Raw genomic sequence first — 25,495 nt, forward strand, 5'->3', positions numbered from 1 at the left:
TTGTTACAGAAGCCCTGAGACTTTACTGTTGATTTGTGTTTGATTTCTCAGACAGAAGCCTTGTCTCTTGATTTGTGTTACTCTGTCAGACAGAAAGTGAATTGAGATGATAGTAACAGCAATGTGTCTAATATCGTTGTAGCTCTGTTAAGCTTTGTCTTCCTAGAAACAGAAACTGCAAAGAGCTTGGAATGGAGCAGTAAGCTGAGGCATGAAACAGGAGAGGAGAGCTACCATTTGAGTCTAGGCAAAAGTTATATGAATCCAGGCAAGAGCGGAGAGAGCTGCCTACCAGTGAATCCAGGCAAGAGTTGGGTGAATCCAGGTAAGAGCTGGGAGTTGTCAGACTGTGGAAGAGGAACTGTGGGGTTTGGAAGTGAGCCTCTGGTTAAGATGAAAGAACACTTTACTTGGGGACTCTGTATTGACTGTTGAGATTGTGACTTACTGTAACCCAGGGGGTGGTGGTGTTTGTACTTTCTTCTACCCCTTAAGGATGATTGATTTAAAGGTGACTGGAAGCCAGCCTCTAGTCAAGATGAAAGAAGACTTTACTTGGGTACTCTATATTGACGATGAGATTGTGACTTACAGAATATGGTTTGTTTAAGACTATGTGGCCACCTTAGTAATAAGTTGTTATGTTATATTGTTGTGAATGTTGTGCTTTAGTTTCTTGAATGTTTTGCTTTAGTTTATTGCTGAATAAACAGAGAGTTCACTATACTATGCTATTAGATCCTTAAAGTTATTCACAGCAACAGTCCTCAGGAGAGCTGCTCATGACTGGCTTTACAGAATCTCTCATCTTAAATCAGCGGTGGGGAACCTGTAGCCTTTTGACTGAGTCCAAGTGTTACAGAACAAATACTTTTATTAAGGAGATTTGTTCCATGAAATTTGGAATCAGTCAAAGGGCTGCACTTGAGGACCTAGTGGGCCACATGCAGCCTTGAGGCCACAGGTTCCCCACCCCTAGCTTAAATGATACCTCTTCCATGAAGTCTATCTTGATTCCCCCAATTATGAGTACCTTCCTAGAAATAGTCCTGTATATTATTTGTATTTAATTATTTTATATATGTTATTTCCTGTCACACAGAATATATTTTCCCTGCAGCTGCTTTATTTTTTTCTTTGTATCATTTATATAGTGCTTAAAACACAGTAGTTACTTAACAAAAGTTTGTTGGCTAAACTAATACCTCATTGAAATTTTAATGCACTTATTGACTCTACCACTTCTTTGGCATTAAGCATATATTGCCATCTCACCAGTGGAATATAAGCTTCTTAAGGACAGGGAGTGTTTTGCATTTTGTCCTTATTTCTTCAGCATTAAATACAAAATCTCACATATATTATCATTCCATAAATGCTCCACTATATACAAACTTTTCCAATGGATACTATAACTCTCTTAATGTTGTATAGGTTTGTAATATCCAAAGGACCCAGTGTAGTGTCTAGTATATACTCCATAAATATTCATGGATTGATAAATAACCTGAATTTTGGACTAAGGATAAGCTTTTTCTTTATGCTGAATGCATTTTATATTTAGCCCTCTGAGATTTTCTGACACAATATTTTGTGCGGTGTGATTTACTAACCAGATTAGTGTAGGGTTGGGTTTTTTTTTTAATAAATTAAAAACTATCCCTTTAAAATATGAAATTTGTAACATAAAGTCAGTCAAATAGCATTTACTATGTACTTGCCATGTACCAAGTAATGTGATAGGCACAGAGAATTTGGATGGGGGAAGATATTACATAAAAAGGAGAAGAAAAGCCTTTTTTCGAGTTTATTTAATGAAGAGCTACAAGTCATCAAGAACTATAATGCTGGGAGCCTGAGATGATCTCTCATGGTGTGCTCAATAGGATTTTATGAAATAATAAAAATAATAAATATATATTTGTTATTTAACAATAATAATTATTGTATAATAATTAATAATAATATTTGTTAAAATATATAGATGAATCTTTCCACCCTCAAAAAAAGGCTTTTGTTTGTTTAATAACAATTATCTTAGAAAAACTTAGGAACTCTGATCAACATAATGACAAACCATCCTTTCTGAGGACCCATCATGAAAACATGTTACCCACTTCCTCGTAGGTGAAGGAATCAGGGTGCAGACTGAAGCCTTTGGTTTGGGGCATGGTCAATGGCAGATTTTATTTACTTTCACTATACATGTCGTAAAAGGAGTTTTGTTTTTCTTTCTTTTTCAGTTGGTGTGTGGGAGGGGGGGAAGAAGGGAAATAATGTGGATCCAAACATAAAATAAAATTTAATTTTCAAAATGGTTCATAATTTCATTAAATTAATACTTTCCACTAAATTCTGGGGGAAGGAATACATTCACACAGTTGGAATGGGCCCTAGATAGGAGTACTTAGAAATGCCTATAATATTATGAAGTTCATTATGTAAATACTAAAATTTAAGGAATAGTAAGAGGCAATAGGTTTGCACTAGCATTTACACTAGGTGTTTCTTTGTTACTGATTCTGATTTTCATTCAAAAAATACTGTTTGAATAATGGGTAATTAAGGAAGTGTTACAGTCAACGTTTCTGGTTGTTGGATTTGTTTTCACTCATGTATTTTATGTAGCATCTTCATTTATTTCCAAACGACCAAACCCAATGGGAACACTGATGATGGGGTAGGAAGAACTTTCCAATCAAAGAACAATGTGAAGCTAGAAAACACCTCTAAACACATCCTAATTTACTACACATACATAGCACAAAAGACTTAGAAGAATAGTTTTATCTTCATCTTTATTTTGATGTTTTAAGATAAATGTTTCTGTGTGTGTGTGTGTTTTAGAGCATCATAATGCTTTTTTATTAATGTTTAAAACATCATGCTGCATATCTTTATAATTAATATGTTGTGTCTAAGGGAAGGTTTGTTTTTGTTTGTTTGGGGTGTTTTTGCTATTTTGACAAGGAAACACTTTTTTCACTTCTACAATGCATCAGAGTTTGTAGTATAAAGTTTATTTCCATAATGATAGATTGAACAATTCTGTTTTCCAATATGGAATATTTTTCTTTCAAGATACCTCTCAATTTTTAATTTGATTTAAAAAAAATACTAGGAAAAAATTTAAAAAAGAAAACTATCGGGCATATTTCATTCTTTGATTCAAAGTGACTAGAAAAATTATTTTTCTACATAAAGGGAAAGAATAAATTGCTAGCCATTACTTAGTCATTGAATTTAATTACCAGAAACATTCAATAGTTTACACTTTGTTAGATCTTTAGATGAGGAATTTTGTGTATTTCATTCAACAAAACTTTTCTAATACACTCACACACATATACATACCATGAACAGAACAGACATTCAATTAATTTTCTTAGGGACTCCCTCCAAACTTTTTAATCTAAGGGAGACAGAAGAGCCTGTATGCTGAATGTTTACTTAAATACTGTGGTCTAATGGAAAGATCTTGAATTTAGGAGTAGGGAAACTATTCTTTATTCTGCCACTGACCACTATATGCCATTGCCAAGTAATGGAGATTCTTTGGATTGTAGTTTATAGTATGTAGAAACTGATGGTGAAACTATCTGTGTGATCTCAAGAGCATTGCAATCTCATTGGTCTTAGGGTCTTTATCTGTAAAATGGGGGCTCTAGACTACATAATCTCTAGGTTTACTTCTAGCTTAAAGATATGATCCTTTAAAATGTACTATGCAGAATAAAAAGAAATCACAGAAGAATTGAGTTTAAAAAGTTAAAGTCACTAGAGGCATGAAGTTATTAACTTGGCATTATAGCCTTATAGAGTACTGGTGTTAAAAGGGTCTGGATAAATCATGTATTCTATCCCCTTTCTTTTTACAATTAAGGAACATGAGGTGAAGCTAGCTGTTCTAGAGTACATAGATGATTAGTGGATAAGATTGAATCTTTCATCTGTGGCCTTCTACTTCAGGGCCGTTTCTATTTGCCAAAGCATCATGTATTAGAAAAGAATGGAATGTTCTACCCAAAAGAGAAGCCTGGACTAATTTCTACAATGAATATGTTTTTCCTCATTTCACTTACCTCTGCTATTCTCACTACTCTCTTCTCTCCACATTATTGAAAAGATAAAAAAGTAGGAATGGAACAAGTAAACAAGATTCATGGGCCACAGCTTACACATATTACATGACTCTTAGAATTGGTTTTAAAAGTGCTAGGACTGGGAATTCTTCCATTTCATCTATTTCAATTTACTGGACTCATGAAGATTAAAATATGTGGGTTGATCTGATACTTTCAGATGAACTGCATTACAAAAATTTAGTCTATCAACATGTGATAACACAAAGTAACAGTGATAGAAATAACACCAATAGTGATCCCTACTTCTAGTAAAAAATTAAAAAATAAAAACACTCCTCTCCCTGTTCCATATTGCCCAGATTGCCTAGCAATAGCATATTGTGCTGCCAGGTGGTAATTCTGAATCAGAATGCCTTTCTTGTACATTTTTTTTCCTCCTATGCCAGCAGGGATAGATATAGAGCTCTGAGGCAGAATACATTGTTTTAGTTTTCCTAAAGCACTTTTCCTTTTAATTCATAGGTCAAATTTTAAATGTCAAATGTTAAATGTCACATTTTCCTCCTCAATCTATGAACTGACACATTATCATTTTTCTCATCAAAATATTTACAGGTGATACTATCTCACCTCTAACATTCCTGATTAACTTGTGCATGGTATCTATGGTTACAGTGTTGTTACAGGTGACAAAGAGTAAGAGGAACATACAATGTGCAGTGTAAAGTACTGATACCTCATTATGAAGTCAGTATATTCTGTGTGTTATAGTCAAGGTTCATGAAAACCATGGGGGCATTTCAATAAGTGCCCAAACTAAGCTGGAAGGGCAACCTCAAGATGATAATAATGAACTCATGATGTTATTGGCTAATCACCAGGGAAGCGAAAAAGGACAAGGGTTAAATTGATGAGTCAACCAAACAATTTTCATGTAAGGAGATAACCTATGGATCTGAATTCACTCTGGCTCCTATAAGTATTTGAAATAATGTTCTTACTCTTACCAATTTAGAAGCCAGTCTACCAATGGGAAACTAGAGGTCTTACCATTTGACAGCTGAAAATTCAAGCAGCTATTAAACATACATATACCCCCAACTCACACACAATCTATGACAACTTTTCTTAGTAATGCAGGGGAAAGAATGAGAAAACAGGAGAAAGTGATCTCATTATTAAATAATGAAGAGCTGTTCAAGTCCTTTCACACAACTAAGACAAAATTTCCTGATTTGTGAAATGAGGAGGTGAGATTACATGCTCCCTTAGGTGTCTTTCAGCTCTATATCCTGAGATACTGAGATTTGGTGAACTTTATTTTTTTTTCACCAAAGTGACCTTGAAGCTTTATAACATTTGGGGTTTAACATAATTTTTCTTGTTAGTTGGTTAACATTTCTTGTCCTTAATAAATGTCTTTTGTTATTTTGAATTTCTTGTACCTAGAACTTGCTCATACATTTCTTGGTGTGGTAACAATAAGTACACTATTATGACGCTGATGATTATACACAATAATAACTCTAAGTAGGACATAAGCATAGATTATATTATTTCAGGGGGAATGTGAAATAGATAATCCTTTCACAATTTTAAAATAGTATGTTCCTTCATGACTTGTGGAAAAAGTATCTTTGCAAAGATACCAGATAAAAACGATGAAGAAATTTATAAAATTAGAAAATTCCAGATCTCTTAACCTCTAAAATGGAGACTCCGTAAAGTACTATAAAAGCAAAACAGACATAAGGCAGTAACAATGGCTATGTCCCATTTGCCTGGGGCCATCTTATCTGTATGAGAGTTATAAGACTGGTTTTTGTGATATAATGGCATAAATAGCTAATGGCATGACTCTTTTGGCCCTACTGATTATTTCTGTGTATGAGTCTAAAGTTGTTAGATCAAAATGAATGTTGAATTCTATCCAATATGCATTGCAGCATGTTAAAGGAAACATTGTGACATGATTACTTTTGCATTTTATGACATGCTCTTGTTGTACTGTCAACAAATATAAACTTTAATCATCACAAAAAGATATTTTGTAAACTCTATGCCACACTAATGCTTTTATTTTGCATGTTTCTTTTCCCCAAAGAAATTCTTTTTTCCTAGAATTCTTAACCACAATTGTAATGCACTTCTGACTGACATGCTGACAAATCTATTCCATTCCCTTACATTATTATACAACCATTGATTATTTCAACATATTTTTGCTCTTTCATTCCTTTTTTTAAAAGAAATTCTGCTCCTAGCCCCTTTCCAGCTAAACAAAATATGTCTTTGAATGTTTTGCCAAGTCCATGAAACATACATCCTCTATTTTAATCTGTCATTTCTAATTTAGAATTCAATATCTAGAAATCGGACATCAGATCAAAATAATTTTCACTTGATCTAAAATATCCTTTGTTTATATACTATTGGGAACTTAGAACCCCTCAGTATTTGTGATACAAAAAAATACATAATTCCATATTACAAGAGAGTTGTGTTATATTTGTACATATACCAACTGGACAGGATACAAAATGATATTTTACATTTAAATAGCACTTAATAGCTCTTCTAAGTGCTTTCATATATTTATTAATGTATGTATTATGACAATTCATTGAGAACATGTATAATTACAATCATTGTCCAAATGAGAAAACTGAAATTCAGAACAGTTTGATGACCTGCCCAAGATCACATGATTAGTAAAGTGATATAGCTGGGACTCGGACTTGGGCCTTTTATTTATGGTAATTCCCACCGTATCACCATATTTGTTTTTAGCTAAAATTTATAATCGGCTTATTCTATGTTAACATTAAAAAATATGGTTAAATACAAAACTGTTTGCTGTTTTTACATTATATCCTTCCACTATGTAATTGTTTTGTCTTCATGAATACATTGTTTAGTCATTTAAGTCATGTCCAACTCTTAATGACCTCGTTTGGGGTTTTTCTTAGCAAAGATACTGCTTGTTTGACATTTCCTTCCCCTGTTCATTTTAGAAATGAATAAACTGAGGCAAACAGGGTTAAGTGACTTGTTCAAGGTTACATAGTTTCTAACTGTCTCAGACTAGATCTGAACTCAGGGACATGAATCTTCCTGTCTCCAGGTCTGACACTCTACCCAATGTGCCATGTAGCTGCCCCGGACAACTTTTTACAAGAAGCACTATGGTCTTTCCATTTATTTTGGCTTTTGACTAATTTTACTCTTGCCATTTCCTATTTTGCTCCTTACTGGCATCCAGTTTTACAGAGTTTCAAAGTTGGAATGGATTTTAGAAGTCATGGAGTATAATCCATATGCAGCCAAGAATCTCCTCTACATTAAAATCAGGTAAGCGATCCTTTAGATTTTGCTCGAACCTACTAATGGGGGTTCCACATTTGTATTATTCTAATTGGTAGGAAGTTTTCCCTTACATCAAGTTTTAAATGCCAAAGGGGGCGGGGGCAGAGTTTTCTATTTGATCATACAGACAATAGGGAATGATTAGACTCATTAAGCAGGGAAGTGACACGGTCAGGCATGGGCATTAGGCAAATCACTTTGACAGCTGTGTGGAAGATAAATGGTAGCATGAAGAGAATTGAGGTAGGGAGATCTTAATGATCTTTTCAGAGAAACATCTATTTTTTTGGAGAAAAGATTGGTAGCCTCATGTACTAAATCTCTCCAGGGGAAGTCAGCTCATGAGTGATGAATTCTTAAGAATGAATTTCTGAAGGCATAAAAAGAAAGAATTCTTAATATGTAGGAACAGGGAGTTTTCTAAGGAGATTAATCTTAATTAATGATTACTCCTTGTCTAAGTGACCTTAGACAAGTCACTTACCCTCCCTGGGCATAAGATCTTTCATTTGTAAAATGAGGAGGCAAGACTAGAAGACCTGGGAGATCTCTTTTAGGTCTATATCCAAAATAATGATTCTAAAAAGGAAATTCATTAGTCAACCTCTACTTTTAAAAGACATACATAGGAGATGGAAACAAGGCAGGTAACATAGAATGAAAACATGACTCATTATATTAAATGATCAGTATAAGGGGGTGTTAAAGGTAAAAATGACCTAAGGTTGATGAAGAAAGCTAAGGCAATGAGAGAGAGGATGAGTTCATCTATACTGGAGGAAAAGAAGGATCAAAGAAAGGATAGAATTACAACGGGGGGTGGATAAGGTGATGATAACTTGTAATAGACATTTGTTCTATCCCATTGTATTTTCATTTTGCTGTTATTTTATCAGCCAAGGAGAATGATATCTCTACTTGAGAGGACAGAACATTAATTGTTAACAGGGAGCGGATACACAAGATTAGTAAGGAAATAATTAAAAAGACCTACCTGTCTATATTTCTTTTCAATAGCCTGGTGAAGAAGAACTAAATCCGTATATACTGAAAATAATGACAGCCATGGTTGCTGACCTACTACAGTGATCTTTGAAAGATCATGGATAATGAGAGAAGTGATGCAGTACAGCAAAGGGAAAATGTTCCAATTTTCAATAAAAGAAAGAGAATGACACATGAAAACCATGGCTCATTGTGCTTGATTTCGATTCTTGGTAAAATTCTAGAACATCTGATTCAATAGATTAATTAGTTGAATGATCTCACTTAAGTAAAAAAAAAGTGATCACAAAGAATCAGTATTGGTTCCTTAAGAAGAGGTCATGTGGGACTAAACTTGTTTCTTTTTTTGACTAGGTTATTAAACAGGGAGATCAGAAGACTAATGGAAATATAGTTTACACAGATTTTGGTGAACCATGTGACAATCTCATGCTATTCTTGTGAAAAAAAAAAATATATATATATATAATGTGTGTATGTGTGTGTGTGTGTGTGTGTGTACTCAAGTTGATAGATGTCATACAATGGAAAGCATAATTAATACATGGTGTTGCCAAGTCAGGGTCTGAAAAATTCTTGACTGATTAGACCATTGGGCAGAATCTAATAAGTTGACATAATGTAAATAAATGTAAATTCTTATATTCAACTCAATGTCTTGAGTTTTATATCACCTTCAAAGTTGAAGATCACAGGCTTACCTAAATAGTAGTTTATCTAAGTATGTTCTAGGTCTAAGAGATCAAAGAAAAGAAAAGGGTGTATTTGCATGCAAATATTTATAGTATTTACTTTCACAAAGGTTGCCTATTAATTGCAGAAGTGAACAAATTATGGTATATGAATAAAATAGAATACTTATTGTGCCATAAGTAATGAAGAAAATTATGGTTCCAAAGGACCCTGGAAAGAGTTGCAAGAAACAACAGTTAAGTGAGAAGAAACACTTAAGATGTATAATTTATACAAGGATCAATCAAAGTATTGATGATGAAGGATGCTACCAACCTCTTGACAATGTTTTCTCAGGGTAAAGAATGAGACATATCTTTTTGGTCATAGCTAATGCTACTCTAGTTCATGCCCTGATAACCTCATCTGAATAATGGCAGTAGCCATTTATTAAGCTCCCTCTTCCTAATCTTTTCCTTTCTCCAATCCCTCCTCTATACAAATGCCAAAAAAAAAAATTCCTGCTGCATAGGCTTGACCACCTACTGTGTAAAACAAAATAAAGGGAAACAATTAACCCTTCCATTGTTCCCTATGGCCTCAAGGATAAAATGCATATTCCACAGGTGGGCATTTGAAGTTCTTCACAATCAGCATCCAACTCACCTTTCTAGACTTACTTTATATTTCTTCCCCTTAGGAACTATACATTTCTGTCAAATTGGCCTACCAGCAGTACCCCAAACTTACTATGCATTTCCCATACTTGTTAGTGATCTTCCCTCCTCCCAGTTGATAGTGATCACTCCCTGCTCAAATAACCTTTGTAATTCTTTGTACCTGTCCTCCCAGCATGAATGAATGAGTAGACAATTAATTAAGCTTTTACTATGGGCCAAGCACCAGGGAAACAATTTTTTTTTAAAGTGAGACTTCCTTGTCCCAAGTATTTTACACTAACTGAGGAGAAAATGCATATGAAAAAGTATGACAGGTAAAATGGGAAGGTCTAGAAGGACCAAGAATGAATCTCTAGAGTGTATGGGGAAGGCTCAGAGGAACTTGGCTGTATCAATAGGTCAGATAACAGTCCTGGAGACTGGAAGGAGCAGAGACAGGACAGGATAGTAACTCCTGAAGCACCTTAGGAGAGGAGGTGGGGCATATAGTAAGGCCTATTATCATTGGTTGGATTTGATTTTTATGATTTTGTTTTCAATTGTGTCTGAGTGACCCTTTTGTGATCCAGTGTGGTTTTTTTGTTTGTTTGTTTTTTTGGGGGGGTGACTTTGGCAGAAAAACTGGAACAGTTTGCCATTTCCTTCTCCAGTTCATTTTACAGATGAGAAACTGAGGCAAATGGAGTGAATTGACTTGCTCACGGTTTCACAGTTAGTAATTGTTTGAAGCTGGATATGAATTCATGAGAATGAGTCTTCCTGACTCCAACCCATTGCTCTATACAGGGCACCACCCAGAACAGCATTGTTGACTATCTCATTCAAGCTGTTGTGATCAATCAAACAGGCTGGGAGAAAGGGAAAGGCAAAGGGAAAAGTGTGCCACAGCAATGACAGATCTTCCCAAAACTTGACCAGATATGGATTTAATTTATTTTCCTTTGTATCTTAATGCCTAATCCAGGACCTTATAAATATTAAACGCCTCAAAGATATTCATCAAATTAATAGAATTTTTCTTTAAATGATAGTAAGAACCTAAGAAACTAGTAATACTTTATTCTTGCAATATTCTAAGAACTGTTCCCACCCAATACAGCAGATTCTATTTCAATGTGTTGGAAAAGTAATCTTGTCCTCTATTTACTTTTATAATCTGAAAGCCCTGAAAAACTGTCATGTTTCCCTGAGGTTAAAAAAAGATGGTTTATTGATCACAACTCTCCTGAGATTTTAGATTGCAATGCACTCACCATTTGCTATTTGATATCTTGCTCCATTTCAGTGCATCTGAAATATTAGTTCAAAGCTACAAAAGCATCATATAAAAGGTAATAAAATACAATGGCCAATCATGTTGTTTGATCATTCTATGGCTGAAGTAATAAATTATTATAGCACTACAGTGTAACTCAACACACTCAGCTACATCTTGGCTCCATGTTATATTTTGAATTTCATTTTTCATGATCTGCCAAAAGAATAAGATTTACCAAGAGACTGAGACTTAGTGACCACATTCTGATCTTCACATAAACCTCTTACTGCCTAGGCTTAATGGTAGATCAGTTGTATTTCACATTCATAGCAGAAATTTTTGTCAATTCAATTTACTTCCATTTATTCTGAAAAAAAATCACTTAAAAAATTCCCATTGAGTTAAAAAATATGTATTGATCTATTTGTCTCTATTAAAAATAAATTTGTCAATATCTTGCCACATTTTAATAGCTAAAGAATGAGATTAGCTCTAGAGAATAGGTGCATTCAACATTACAAGTTGCCAAACTGTACCTACCTCTATTCTACAAATCTGTGATTTTTTTTTTCCCTAACACCAAACAGAGGAAGCCTTGTTGCCCAAGATTTTCAATATCAGGAGGCAAGATTATATTTGTTGAGTATTTAATGTTCTATAACTCTGCTGTAACTAATGGAAATTCTCTTCTCGGAAATTGAGTGGGGAAGACATTCCTGTACAGTATGTCATTTCCAGACAATGTTCTCTTAATTTTTTAATGCAACTATTATTTTGATTTATAATTACATTGAAGGGGTTCTTCTTAATTCTTGTAGGGATATATTCTTTGTCATTAGCAAAATCATCCTTAACTCTTTGGAAGAGATGCTTCCTGTATATGTTTAATAATATAATGTTTAATTTAGGAGGGTAGAAGTCTTTATATAAATCTGAAGTATTAGTTGTGATGCTGAAAGGTCAGTTCATAGCCCTGTTAATTACAGAATGATACATTTGATTGTATGTGGTTCTTATGACATGTGTTTGCAATGTTGTTCATGCATGTGTTTGTCATGTGGCTTAAAAAAAAGGAAAATCACATGTTCATATTAGTGCTTTAGTACATTGTATTATCGAATTGTTTCTGCTTCTGAGTAACCATGGTGCTAGTATCTCTGCTTTCTTTAGAGAACTTGTGAAATCGTGGAAGCTCTGTCGTTGGTGTTTGTCATAAACTAAAGAAAAATCAACCCTCTGTCAACTAATATGTTCTAATCTGGTGATGCATGTATTCCAAATGAAGATGAAATTAAATAGCAGAATTATGGTTCTTATTATTTTTCATCCAGAATTTTGTTTTAACTCTTGCATGGTAGCAACTGACCAGTGAAAGAAAAGAGCTACTTCACTCATAGAGAAATAGGTTGAAATTTTTGCTGGCTTACTGTAGAAAAGTCAGTATTAAAAGGATATTTTCTACCAAACTCTCGTAAACCATTGAAGTAGTGGAAAAAAAGTTAGATTTAGAAGAAAAAAACTACTTAAGTTAAGCTCCATTACTTTGGTGCTTTGTGACTTTACTCAAGTCACTTAAACTCTCTGAGTATCTTGTTTCTCTATCTGCACTATACTGTAGGATTTGAAAAGAATCAAATGAGAAAAGGATGTAAAACAATCTATGATCATACTATTTTATATTTATGAGCTTTTTCTGCTTTACTATTTTTGATACTTTACTGAGCTATCATTACTGATAATAAAATATTTTCTTTATACATAAGAAATAAAAGTGTGAAGGAAGATAGTCTAGCAGTATCAGATCTCAAAATATACTATGAAACAATACCATCTAAATATTTTGTTCTTGGGATTAAAAAAATGGTCAATGGGAAAGACCACATAAACTACATAGAGAAACAAATAAAACTAATGACTTACTGCTGAATAAACACAATATCTAGCTACGATGATAGGTACTCTATATTCAGCAGAATTTCCTGGGAAAATGGAAAACACTCTGGTCGAAATTTAGAATTAATCTAACATCTCACACTACATGACAAGATAAGCTTTCAGTGGATAGATGGTCATTTTATGTCTACAAATTTGGAGAAAAAGAAAGAAAATAATTGTCAGAACTATGGATTGTGAAAGAGTTTATGAGGAAACAAGAGACAGAGAATATAGTAGGTTTAAATGAACAATTTTTATTACTTCAAATTAAATTTTTTTGCACAAATTTAATGCAGTTATCAGGCAGCTAGGTGGTGCAGTGAATAGAGTGCTGGGTTTGGAGTCAGGAAGACTTGTCTGAGTTCAAATTTGGCCTCAGACACTTACTAGCTGTGTGGCCATCGGCAAGTCACTTAGCTCTGTTTGCCTCATTTTCCTCATCTGTAAAGTGATCTGGAGAATGAAATGGCAAACCACCCCCAGTATCCTTGCTAAGAAAACCTCAAACGGGATTATGAAGAATGGGACACCATTGAAAAACAACTCAACAACAACAAATGCAGCTACAACTAAAAGGGAAACAGTTAATTAGAAAAAAAAGTAATCTTTGCATCAAGCTTCTCAGATAAAAGTCTTATTTTCAAGATATACAAGGAGTAAAAATCTAAAAGGAGCCATTTCCCAACTGAAAAAAGAACAAAGAAAATAAATAGGTAGTACTTAAGAGAAAATAACTTCAATGTGTGTGTGTGGGGAAGGAATTCTCCAGATCACTAATATGTTTTTTAAATGCTAGTGAAAGCAATCCTGTTTTTCCACCTGAGGCTACTTCCCAAAACTGATGAAAAAAAAAAAAGAAAAGGAAAATAAGGACAAATGACAAATATTGTAGGTGCTTTGAGGAATTAAGCAAATTCTTGTTGGAGTTGTGAACTAGTTTAACCAGTAGTTACTAAACTATGTATAACCCTTTAACCTTGTGATACAATTAGTAGGTCTATATTCCTAAAAAAAATAGATAGATAGATAGATAGATAGATAGATAGATAGATAGATAGATAGATAGATAGATAGACAGACAAAGAGACAGATAGAGTTATAGCAGCTATTTTTGTGGCAGCAATGAACTGGAAACTAAGGTATGCCAATCAATAGAGGAATGGCTATTCAAATTATGGCACGCGAATATAAATGGAATAGTATTTGATTGAAAGACATAATGAAATGGATATTTTCAAAGAAACCTGGGAAGAACTGCACGATATCCAGGAGAGTGAAGTGAAAGAACCAGAAGGAAAAATAGAATAACCTGAAATAAAATAAATCAAAGAGTAACTTTGAAAGACTAAAGATCTTTGATCGACCATGATTTTAGAGTGCTAATGATGAAGAATGTTAACTACCTTTTTGAAAGAGCACCTCAATATTCAGAACAAGAAATACATTTTTCAAATACAGTCAACATGGACTTTTGTTTTGCTAAACTAGGTCTATTTGTAATGTTTTCTTTTTTCCAGTGTGAAGGAGAATATGAAAGGGAGAAATATAAATTCACATCAGAAGAAAAAAATAATTTAAAAAGCATACTATCCCAAATGGAAACAATTATATTATAACAAAATAATTATAGCCCTGAGATAAAGGACTCCTGACTTGTACAAATTGGGATTCAATGACTCATAATAGAAGAGTCATCTTCTGCTAGATATTTCATATATATAATGAACCAGCCTGAGCAAATAACTGATATCACCATAAACAGCATAAAGACATCAATATAAACTTCATCCAAGTAGAGGAAACATTATGCTTCCTATTGCCAAAAACTGAAATGTGCCAAAATTGCCATAACTGGGTGTATGTGAATGTGTATATGTGTATATGCATACACATGCACACATACTGAAAGAATTTGTGGCCAACAAAAAGAATGTATCAATTTCTCCCATGCATTTCTAAGATCTATTGAAAGTTAGCTAGGCAATCAAAATATAATAAAATCTCTATATGAGCTAAAATGATTATCAAAAAGACTTATGAATAAAATAAAATGCTCTAGAAACTTTTATAGGTTTATAAGATGACAATTATAATTTTTGAAATATTAAGAAATATTTTGAAATATTCAAAACTGTAATTTTTGAAATATGAATAATACCAGTAGCATATTATATATAGTAATCAGTCATGTTGTAGAACTAGGAGTCATAATATTATGGCATCACTTTAGAACTTTGTACTTTGGGACACCTATCTCTAAGAGATTTCTATTCCAATAGGAAATTTTAGTGAAAGATCTGGCCAACAGACCTGTCCTTATCTAAGTTATAAAGATATTAATTTTAAAAGCTATGAAGAAATTTCTTAATTGAAGACATTTTTCCAAGCTTCTCTTAGTTCTAACTCCAGGTTAATTATATGTATTGATGATTCATTTTGGCATACCTGTGCTACAGTCTGCAACATGTCTGTTTAATTTACAGTTTTACTAGATTGTTTTGTTGTGTGGGAACACTCAAATGGAACATATTTCATTAATTTTGCTCCTGGAAGAATGCTGCAAAGATTGAAATGTGCTTAACTTAGCACACCTCATGCCATGCTATGTTTTAGTAGAAGAGGTTCCTGGTGCTTTTAACTAAATCAGACAAATACTCTTGGCAAAATTCAGTGATATAAAAATGCTATGTTACATGTAGAGTCTGGCACACATAGAAGCTGCCTCTCCACTGCAAGCAATAATGAACATTTTTTGAGCTGTATATTTCTAGTGAAGCCCATTATTAGCAAAGGGTTGACAAAAAGTGAAGATTTTCCCAGCTGGAAGATGGCACAGAAGGAACATAAGAAGCAAAAATCTTGCAGGATGGGAAAAGTCCTGCAACTTTGGAATCCCAGGAGCAGACATGCACGTGAGAGCAATTGAAAGAGAAGAGCATGGGGCGGCTAGGTGGTGCAGTGTGTAAGTGTGTAACCGACACCCACACAAAATAACTGGCCATGTAACCTTGGGCAAGTTACTTAATCCCAATTGCTTTAAAAAAAAAAAGAAAAGAAAGAAAGAGAAGGCCACTTCTCTGAGAAACTGAATACAATCATGAGCAGTTGTAGCTTGGCTGGATAAATTGTTCACTTTTACTTGGACAGTATTTGTTGTTGTTCTGGGATCCGGTGAATATACCCTCTTTCCACCTCCTCTCACTCTTCTGCCTCATTACTGACATTGCTTACCCTCTAGATTTTCCTGTTCTTTTAAAATATTGCTTATTTGCTTGCTGTCTGTGTACTAATTTTGTGACCAGAGAAAGATAAAGTGATCTTTAATACATTCTAAGCTAGTGTCTTCTCTGAAAGAGTGATTAAGGACAAATGTAACTCCTCAAAAAAAGAGCCCTAAACTGAAGTATCCCCTATGAACTCCCCTCACTCCTGCCATCTCTGTCTCTGTCTCTCCCTCCCTCTCTCTTTTGCTCTGTGTCTCTCTTCTTCCTTCACTCTCCCTTTCCCCCTCTTCCCTTTCTTTCCTTACATCAAAAAAGAGAGGCTTCACCAGGAAAGCCTAAAGTTTTGAACACTAGTTTGAATGGGAAAAAGTCATATTTAAATATCATTACCATATCTACATTGTCAAAAAAAAAGGCACACAGGCTGAAACTCACAGTTCCCATTATTTTTAAGTTTCTGGTACCATGTAACTCGATTTTTCCATAGCATCTGGTGAGCTTATGAAATATGTTGTTTTCTTCTTTATTTTCCCATGATCCTTTTCTGTTTTCCCATTCCTTCAAATACCACAGATTGAGAAAGAACATATGTAGCTGGTTGTGTATGGCACTAGCAGGTCAGTCTTCCATTATCACAGGTAATGGAATTGTTTCCTTTCCTCTGAGTGCTCCCCACAGAGCCCTCAAAAACAAAATGAGAATGGTTTTATGGGACATTTTCTAAGAAATTGCTGTTTCAATAGTCCAATCTATTGCATAATTAGAATGTTAGAAACAAGAGGAGTCAGTAGGCTCTTGTGTTTGAGGGAAATAAGTAGAGTAGAAAAGGAAATATTAGAAGCAAGTGTAACTCATAACGGACCAGTAGCTATCACTTTTTGGTTCAACCTCTTTGCAAAAGAGAAGGGATTAAGGAATGGAAAGGGAGTTTTGAAAAATGAAGAGGAGCCTGTCAATTGGATGGGGTGGGTGCGGGAGGGGAGGGGCCAATGATATGAAGGCTATGTAGCTATTGTTTCAATACTGATCAAAAGTAGAAATAGGAGGAATTGCAGGGGGAGGAAATTTACAAGGACCTAAAATGGGTCTCTACTCTTACAAATATAAAGCCTAGTGGAAGAAGACTGTCTGCATCAATGGGTCACTGGACTTTAGCTTTCCCGCTCACTCTTTTCTTTGTTGCAGATAAAGTATCAAAATGCAAATAATCAACGGTGTAATGCATGATTAATGCCATCAGCTTTCAGCAGTCTTGCAGGTAGCATGTTCTAAGGAATTAATGAACAAGGAGATTTTTCCTCAGTGATAGAAGAAGCTGTTTCTAAGTTTATTAGAAATTGAACTTCTAAATAACCAAACAAGCAGAGTGCATCCACTACACATCTGTCATTATTCATTGGACCTTGGAAGTTCAGTTGTTTTCTCTTTTAAGTGAGTAGGTATTCAATATAAAAAAAAGGAAAAACAATGATTTAGTAGCTAGGCATTCATGTAAAATATCAGGATGACCTTAAGTAAGTATATAAAATACCTCATTTATTTTCACCCCTCTTCAGGACATATATACTATTATTTATTCAAGAAGCACTTTAAGATTACTAGAAATATGTAAGTCTGTCAGTTGGTCAATAAACAAGTATTTATTAAGCACTCATGTGCCATGTAGTCTGCAAAGTTTAGAGAATACGAAACAAGTCACAGACCCTTCCCTCAATGATCTTTCATTCTAAGGAGACAACATGAAATAAGACAATATGAAAATAGTAAGGTAAATTATATTCATCTATATGTATTTATGTGTATATATACACACATAAATGTAAATATGTAGTAAATAAGTATCATCAGTATTATTGTATTTAATTCTTGTACCATTTGGATAAAAAATGTGGAAAATAGCTATAATTACGAAATAAACTGAGGAAATTTAATATCAAGAGAAAGGAAATGACCACTTCAAGAGTTTCTTTTGATTGGGAGGTGTCCTATGATCTCATTGGTATTAGAAACTCCCACTGTTGAAACTCTTCCCATCAAGGCAGATGGGTAAATAAGCCATAAATTATATGTGGCCTTGTGAACTAAAAGGTCAAGCAACTGTCCCATGATCACAAGCTAACAAAAAGTCAGAGGTAGGACTTGGACCAAGGTCTTTGTGATACCAAGGCCCCCTCTCTACCCACAATGCCATATTGCCTCTTTGGCAACATAGAAAACACAAGAAATGATGAAATGTAGTCCCTTAATTTTTATAGATGAGTTTAAGTAATGGTCACATTACTTAATGTATGATGACATTGTCACAGATTTTCATATATACAGGACCTTTCAGTCTGTTGCTGATATTTTTAAAGCTTTGCATTGCTGTGAGATGCATCATTTTGAAAAATGAATTCACCCTCCCTCTCTCTCCTGCCACTTTTGCCGTTATTCACATAAACAATACCACACAGTTCAATGGTTTGCATACTGAAAGCATGGGGTTCCAAATGTCAGGGACAAGAGGCATAGTTCCATGCACAAACATAGATACAGGGAGCATTTCATTACTTTCTGAAAGACTCAATTTGTTTAATTTACCATAGACATGAGCCCCTAAGAGTTCTTGTACAAATTTCACACAAAGCATACCATACACTTCAAAAGTATAAAATAAATATGATATGACTTACCCTAACCTCTTTTCCAATAACTTCTTCATTCATTCACTCATCATTTCTAAAGAAAAAAAAAGAAAGACAACACTTATTGCTGGTGTGCTTACCAGTTACATAATTCATGTGATTCAACATATGATTCAAAACTTAACTGCTGAGTGTCAGCTTTCTTTTTGATCTCTGACAGGTTGCTGAATCCTGTCTTAATATTTGTTATCATTAACCATACACTTTACCAGTTGCAGACCAAAATAGACAGGGACACATCTGTTCAGGAAACCTTGGATGCTCCTTTTTTCCCCTCCACCTTTTAGAAATTAAGGATCCATCTGTCCTTAGGCTTGATTCCAGTATAACTTTTTGATCTGAAATTTATTTTGATCGACTAAATAAGTTGGAAAAAGTTAAAGTATACGCTACTCAATGTCTAAAATCACTTTCATTTCAAGTATGTATTTACCATTTTCCCATTTACTCTAATTGCTTTAATCATCAAGACTCTAAAACATATCTGCATTAATCAAAAAAAAAAAAAGGAAAAAATGTCACCAACTGACAAGATAGAATTCAAACTGAAAAACGAATTTTGTATTTTTGGCAAATATAACTGGACCCTGGCAAAAGGGTGTGGGGAAGGGTGTGACCTCATATTTATTGTTTAAAAGCATAAAGTTCATTTCAAAGATGTATTTGATTGAAATGTAAGGCAGCACATTATAATGGAAAGAAAGTCAAATTCTGTCAAGAAAACCAGGGTTTCAGTTCCTTACCTGAACTCTTTATACTGGTGAAATAATAGGCCTGGAATACACATACACACACACACAAGCACACAGACACATACATGTTTGTTTGTATGAATAGATATATTATGTCTATGCATATATACACATACACAGACATAATTACACATGTACATATACATGCAATAAATGCATATAGTATATGCATGCAAACATGTTTATAACACAGAGAATATATGCACATACAGAAATATGTATCTGTGTTATACCAACGTGTATGCAAATGCTGTCAAATACACATTTTGTCATAAGTTCATATGAAACACAGTTTATTTTTTCTTTAAAATACACATAGGCTTATTAATAGACAAGACAAAAAGTGACATGACAGCAAGTAGAAACTGATTGACTTCAAAGAAATAGGTTGAGATGATCATGGTTCATTAAATTTTGGTGAGTCAACTCTTTCCTAATTGTAATTTTATTCTAAGCCACATTTGAAAAGCCTTGTATTAACCCATTGCTATCAGAACTAACAAGTGAATAGCTGGCAAAAGGGTACTGTTTCATAACCATTGAGTAAGGTAGACAATAGACACCATGAAAACGAAAAGTTGGCTGGGTCACTTTCTCCTATCATATCCTGACAGGGGGCAAAAATAATGAAAGCTCTACCAAGAACTGTACTTAAGGCAAAAATGAATTTATATGAAATACTTGGTTCTAAGGCAATTAGAGTTTCATTTATAGCAGCTTGTTACCAAAGTAGTGCCAACAGTGCTTATTAATTAAAGGTGTTGTTTCATCCTCAGCCCCTTTGTGAAGAAAGTGAGAATTAACCTCCTATTTCTTGGGAATTGCAGTTTTCTAATCATTTTTAAATGGAGGGCGACTAGCTTAGTCACCTCTCCACCCTTTTGCACACAGGCAGCCCACCTTGGAAATAGCTTGTGAAGGCCCTTTCAATGTACATGCCAGATAGAACCCTGTGTTCCTCCTTTCCCCCTCCCCCTGCCATGGGATTTTGATTTATTTTGCACATCAGCCAGAATCTTTACCAGGGTTCTTTTCAAGTGACTTTGCTCTTCACTTTCAAAGGATGTGTTGTTTCACTTTCCTCAAGAAGCTCTGTACATCAAGGAAAATAACATCAAGTGATAGGGGTTCAAACGGATTTCTAATCTTTACAGCCCTTCAGTACTTATATTTAAAAAAGTGAGGCATAATTTATTTCTGATGAAACTGAGTTGCTCAGCTCTCTGTTAATAGGATCCTTAGGGCAAAAAAAAGGGTACAGACAGAACCATCAGAAAGAGAAGAAAGCTCTATACTTCTGTCTTTTTTTTCCTATTCTAGAAACAATAAATTAATCATTATGTTTGCTATGATTATTGTAGATTTGTGATAAGTTGCTTTTTTTCCATAAGTGAACAATGGATCTAGGTGGTCCAGAGGATGAGCACTGCCCAGTGAAAGCATAGTGTTCTTGTTTGCCCAAGATTCATCCATGTCGTGGGAACAAGTCGTAGTGTATCATTTACAAGGTTAATGGTTCAATGTAGCTTTTACTCTTTTCTCCTCTTTGACTCCTTTTGCATGGCAGCCAGTACATTCTCTACCTAAAAAATCGATCTGTGCCAGACATGTACAACTCATGTTGGAAAATTGTGGCCCAGTTCCCATATGAGGAAAAAAAAAAACCACGTTTTGATCCTAGTGATAAAGACGTATGTTTCAATCGGTTCACACAGTCAAAGGGATACTTCAATACCTCGAACTGCCATTATGGATGGATAGAACAGCAATCTAAAAAAGAATCTTCACAAAAGCAGTAGAGGTCCATCTGCCTCATTATGAAGCTATGAAGATAGCCTTAGTAAGCACAGTATTAAAACTGTTTTTAGTTCTTCAAAGTATGCTGCATTCCCATCATCTTCTCTTAAAAATAATGAAAGGCAAGGAACATAATAATGTAGAGCTGAAGTGGATGGCATGCACTAAGGGCTTGCGGCTAGCATTGTATTTCCTCCTGTGAGAAGTATCACCATTTATTATGACTCATTAAAATTTAATTTTGTATGGCATGTTTAAAAGGTCATTTAAAAAAATTGTTATTTTGTAGCCAACATTACTGACTGGCTAAATACTCTGAAAAAATAGAACTTTATAGATTTATTACTTTAAATTTTTATTGAAGGAAATCTTTCCTTTACTCTTGAATTTTCTTTTGCCAATGAATAAAATTATTCTTCTTTCTAATAATCCAGCTGACATAATATTTTAGTTGTTTTTATATTATACAAATTAAAATGAGGCCAGGTTTAAAAATTCATGTAACTGCAAAATGGAAACACTGGCAAAGTTTCCTGAAAAATGATTTTCTTTTGCGTTCACTATAGTTAAGGTGTACTTCTGTAAGAGTAAAGATTATTTTACAGAAGATTAATATTGCTTCAAATTTCATTAGCACTGCTGTGCAACTATAATAATTAAGGAGACAATGGTAATCTTGCTTCCATAAACATTTTGTTCTTAAATATATGCATGTATGTATACTATAAATGTGTGTTCATAGTCAGCATAACTAGTATTATGACTCTGTGACCAAGATACAACTATATAACTAAAGAGATATCACAAACTTTGTTTTGGAAGAGGTTAGATTTACATAGTCAAAAGAAAGCTTTTATCTAGTAAGCAAAAAAATCATGCTACTGCACAAATAGATTTTTTTTCTTGTCGTTTACTCAGATTAATTGCATATATTGACTCTCTACCTTTATGAAGTTAAAAGGGGAAATAGTTAAGAAAAAGCTAGTGATTTAAAAAATATATATATATTCTCCATACAGCTGTCATTATGTCACCAGTCTGCTTAAGAATCTTTATGAGTTCCCTGTTTTCTCCCCATAGTTCCAGGTATTCTTCACCTGGTGGCCTTCAACACTAACACACACACACACACACACACACACACACACATTTTTACTAAGTGTATTTTAAATTATATGTGTTTTTTTATGAATGTAAATGTTATTTTAAGATGGGATCCATAGGCTTCATCAGAATATCAAAAGTGTCCATCACACATTCTCACACACAGACACACACACACACACACATTTTTACTAAGTGTACTTTAAATTATATGTGTTTTTTTATGAATGTAAATGTTATTTTAAGATGGGATCCATAGGCTTCATCAGAATGTCAAAAGTGTCCATCACACATTCTCACACACAGACACACACAGACACACATTTTTAATAAGTGTACTTTAAATTCTATGTGTTTTTTTTAATGCATGTAAATGTTATTTTAAGATAGGATCCATAGGCTTCATCAGAATGTCAAAAGTATCCATCACACATTCTCACACACACACACACACAACACACACAGAAACATTAATAATACCTGCCTAGAATAAAATAGAAACTACTCTACTTGACTTTTAAGCTTTTCACAATTGAAATCCAATCTTTGTCTTCAGACTGATTTCCCATCGCACTACAGTCAAAATGGCTTACCTGCACAAGACGTATAAGCCAATATATCCTCTCCTCTGTCTCTGTTCATGTACTTTCTGTTCCTCACCTCCCCACCCTGAGCCTGGATTGTTTTCCTTCTTTACTTCCACCTCACAGAATCCCTGGCTTCCTCCAAAGACAAAGCTAAGGTACCTCCTACATGAGACCCTTCCTTATTCCTAAAGAAGTTAGTGTTTTCTCCCACCTCGAATTTCTTTGGTTTTTAAAAATATCTTGTTATTGGTCACTTTTCCTTCTCTAGAAATCTCCTGGTATCCTTCCCTCTCCCCTTCACAGAGAGAGACATAACTTGTAACAAAGGATGTTTTCATTAGATGAAATGTTCTACATTTATCAACCTTTTCTTTCATTTTTTATTGTTTTGTGGTTATTCTTTACATTGCTGTAGTCACTGTGAATAATATTTTGCTGGCTCTGCTCAATGTTTTTTGCATTCGTTAAAGCAAAACTCATCTGCTTGTATTTGATATTAACTTATTTGTGTACACGTCCTTCCTTCCTCCCCTAGTAGAATGTAGAATATTGAGGACAGGGATTATGTTATGATTTTGTTTTTGTATTCTCTTTATCCTGCTGAGTGACTGGTATATGGTATGTCCAACAGTATTTGTTGATTTGAACTGAATTTAAAGAATTTGGTATTTTAATGAAGGCAGGGGAGAGAACATGCCTACGTAAGAGTTCAAGACACTGCATTATATGCTAAGGTAAAAGAAGAAGATAGGGTGAATGAAACTGAAGCAGGAAGGGCATTGAACAAGAAGACTATATCACCAAATTTTGTGAATCTTCTAGGTAGATGATAGGATATACAGAATTTAGAATGTGAACAAATTCAGGCAATCACTTTTCCCAATACTATTTAATGGATGTAGTCAATTAAAACTAAACTCAGCCACATTATACCTTGGTAGTATTTTCTTTTCAATATCCTGTGGACCCTGAGAGAATAGAAGCCAATATTACTGTCAGGGTTGAAGATTCAGTTTCTGACTCCTGATTATGGGCCTATTCTTTCCCTCACAGACTCTGTGATCCACTCTAGCAGTGACATTGTTATCAACATGTTGGATAGGCTGTTGTTTACTGCACTTTCCAACCAAACACAGCTAAGCTAGCAAATAAATGCTGTCAGAAAAGCTTAGGATCTCCTTAAGAATAATCATAGAAAATGAGAACACTGAAGCCATATTTGTGTGGAAGCAGCTCTCAATCAATCAAGTATTTTTTAAAGCTTCACTACATAACAGGCACTGTTCTAGGTGCTATGGATAGGAAAACTAAGAATTAAACAGTCACTATTTATAATGCATTGTATTTTAATGGCAAAAGAAAAGAATGTACACATTATATAGTATAGATATAAAATTTATTAACTTTAATATATTCAAAGTAGTTGTATATAATAGTTTGGAAGTGAAGTGACAAGTACTTAGGAAGATGAGGAAAGGCTTCATTAAGCAAACTGTCCCTTTGCTGAAACTTAAAGAAAGGGACTGAGGCAGGACTGAAATCCATAATTATCAAGTGCTAAAGTACACTAGTTGGTACAGTAGATAGAGTGCTGGGTGTGGAGTTAGGAAGTCTCATCTTTCTACATTCAAATATGGCCTCAGACACTTAACTAGCTGTGTGATCCTGGGCAAGTCACTGTTTACCTCAGTGTCATCATCTGTAAAATGAGTTAGAGAAGAAAATGGCAAATCCATCCAGTATCTTTGCCACAAAAAAAAGGGTCACAGAGAATCAGACATGATTGAAAAGACTCAATAATAACAAGAAAAAGTCTACCAGATTAAGACTACAACCTACTGGAGAATGAGTATTGTGGGGATCAAGACTAGATGTTCCCCCACAGACAACTGTGAAAGTGTTGAAAGAAAAAGAGAAATGCACCTAAGGAACAAGGTTTGCAAGGACAAACTTTTAACGCATCCCACCTTTGCACTGCCAGAATTCTACATGAGAACAAGTCTACAGCCATCTGAAGAGACAGGGTACTACAACATTCCATTCTATAAACATTCTAAAGAAGTATTGTGGGATGGGAGAGCTGGCTTTGGATTCCAAAAGACTTAAGTTCAAGTCTCAACCCACACATACACTAACTTTGTGACTATATGATGCTGGATGAGTTATTTATCTTCCATTATCTCAGGCAACTCTCTAACACTATGAAACAAAGAAGCAATACAGTCTTGTTAAAAGGATTTCCCTCATGGTGATTCTTTCACAATGCTGCAATTATAGGGAAAGGAAAAAGGAGACAAAGAGAGAAAGAAGGAAAGAGAGAAGGAAGGAAGGAAAAGGGAGAGAGAG

This window comes from Petaurus breviceps, unplaced genomic scaffold (genome assembly GCF_028583685.1).
Source record: "Petaurus breviceps papuanus isolate PSGF00001 unplaced genomic scaffold, PetGlider_PUasm1.0 551, whole genome shotgun sequence".
Classification (NCBI taxonomy): domain Eukaryota; kingdom Metazoa; phylum Chordata; class Mammalia; order Diprotodontia; family Petauridae; genus Petaurus; species Petaurus breviceps.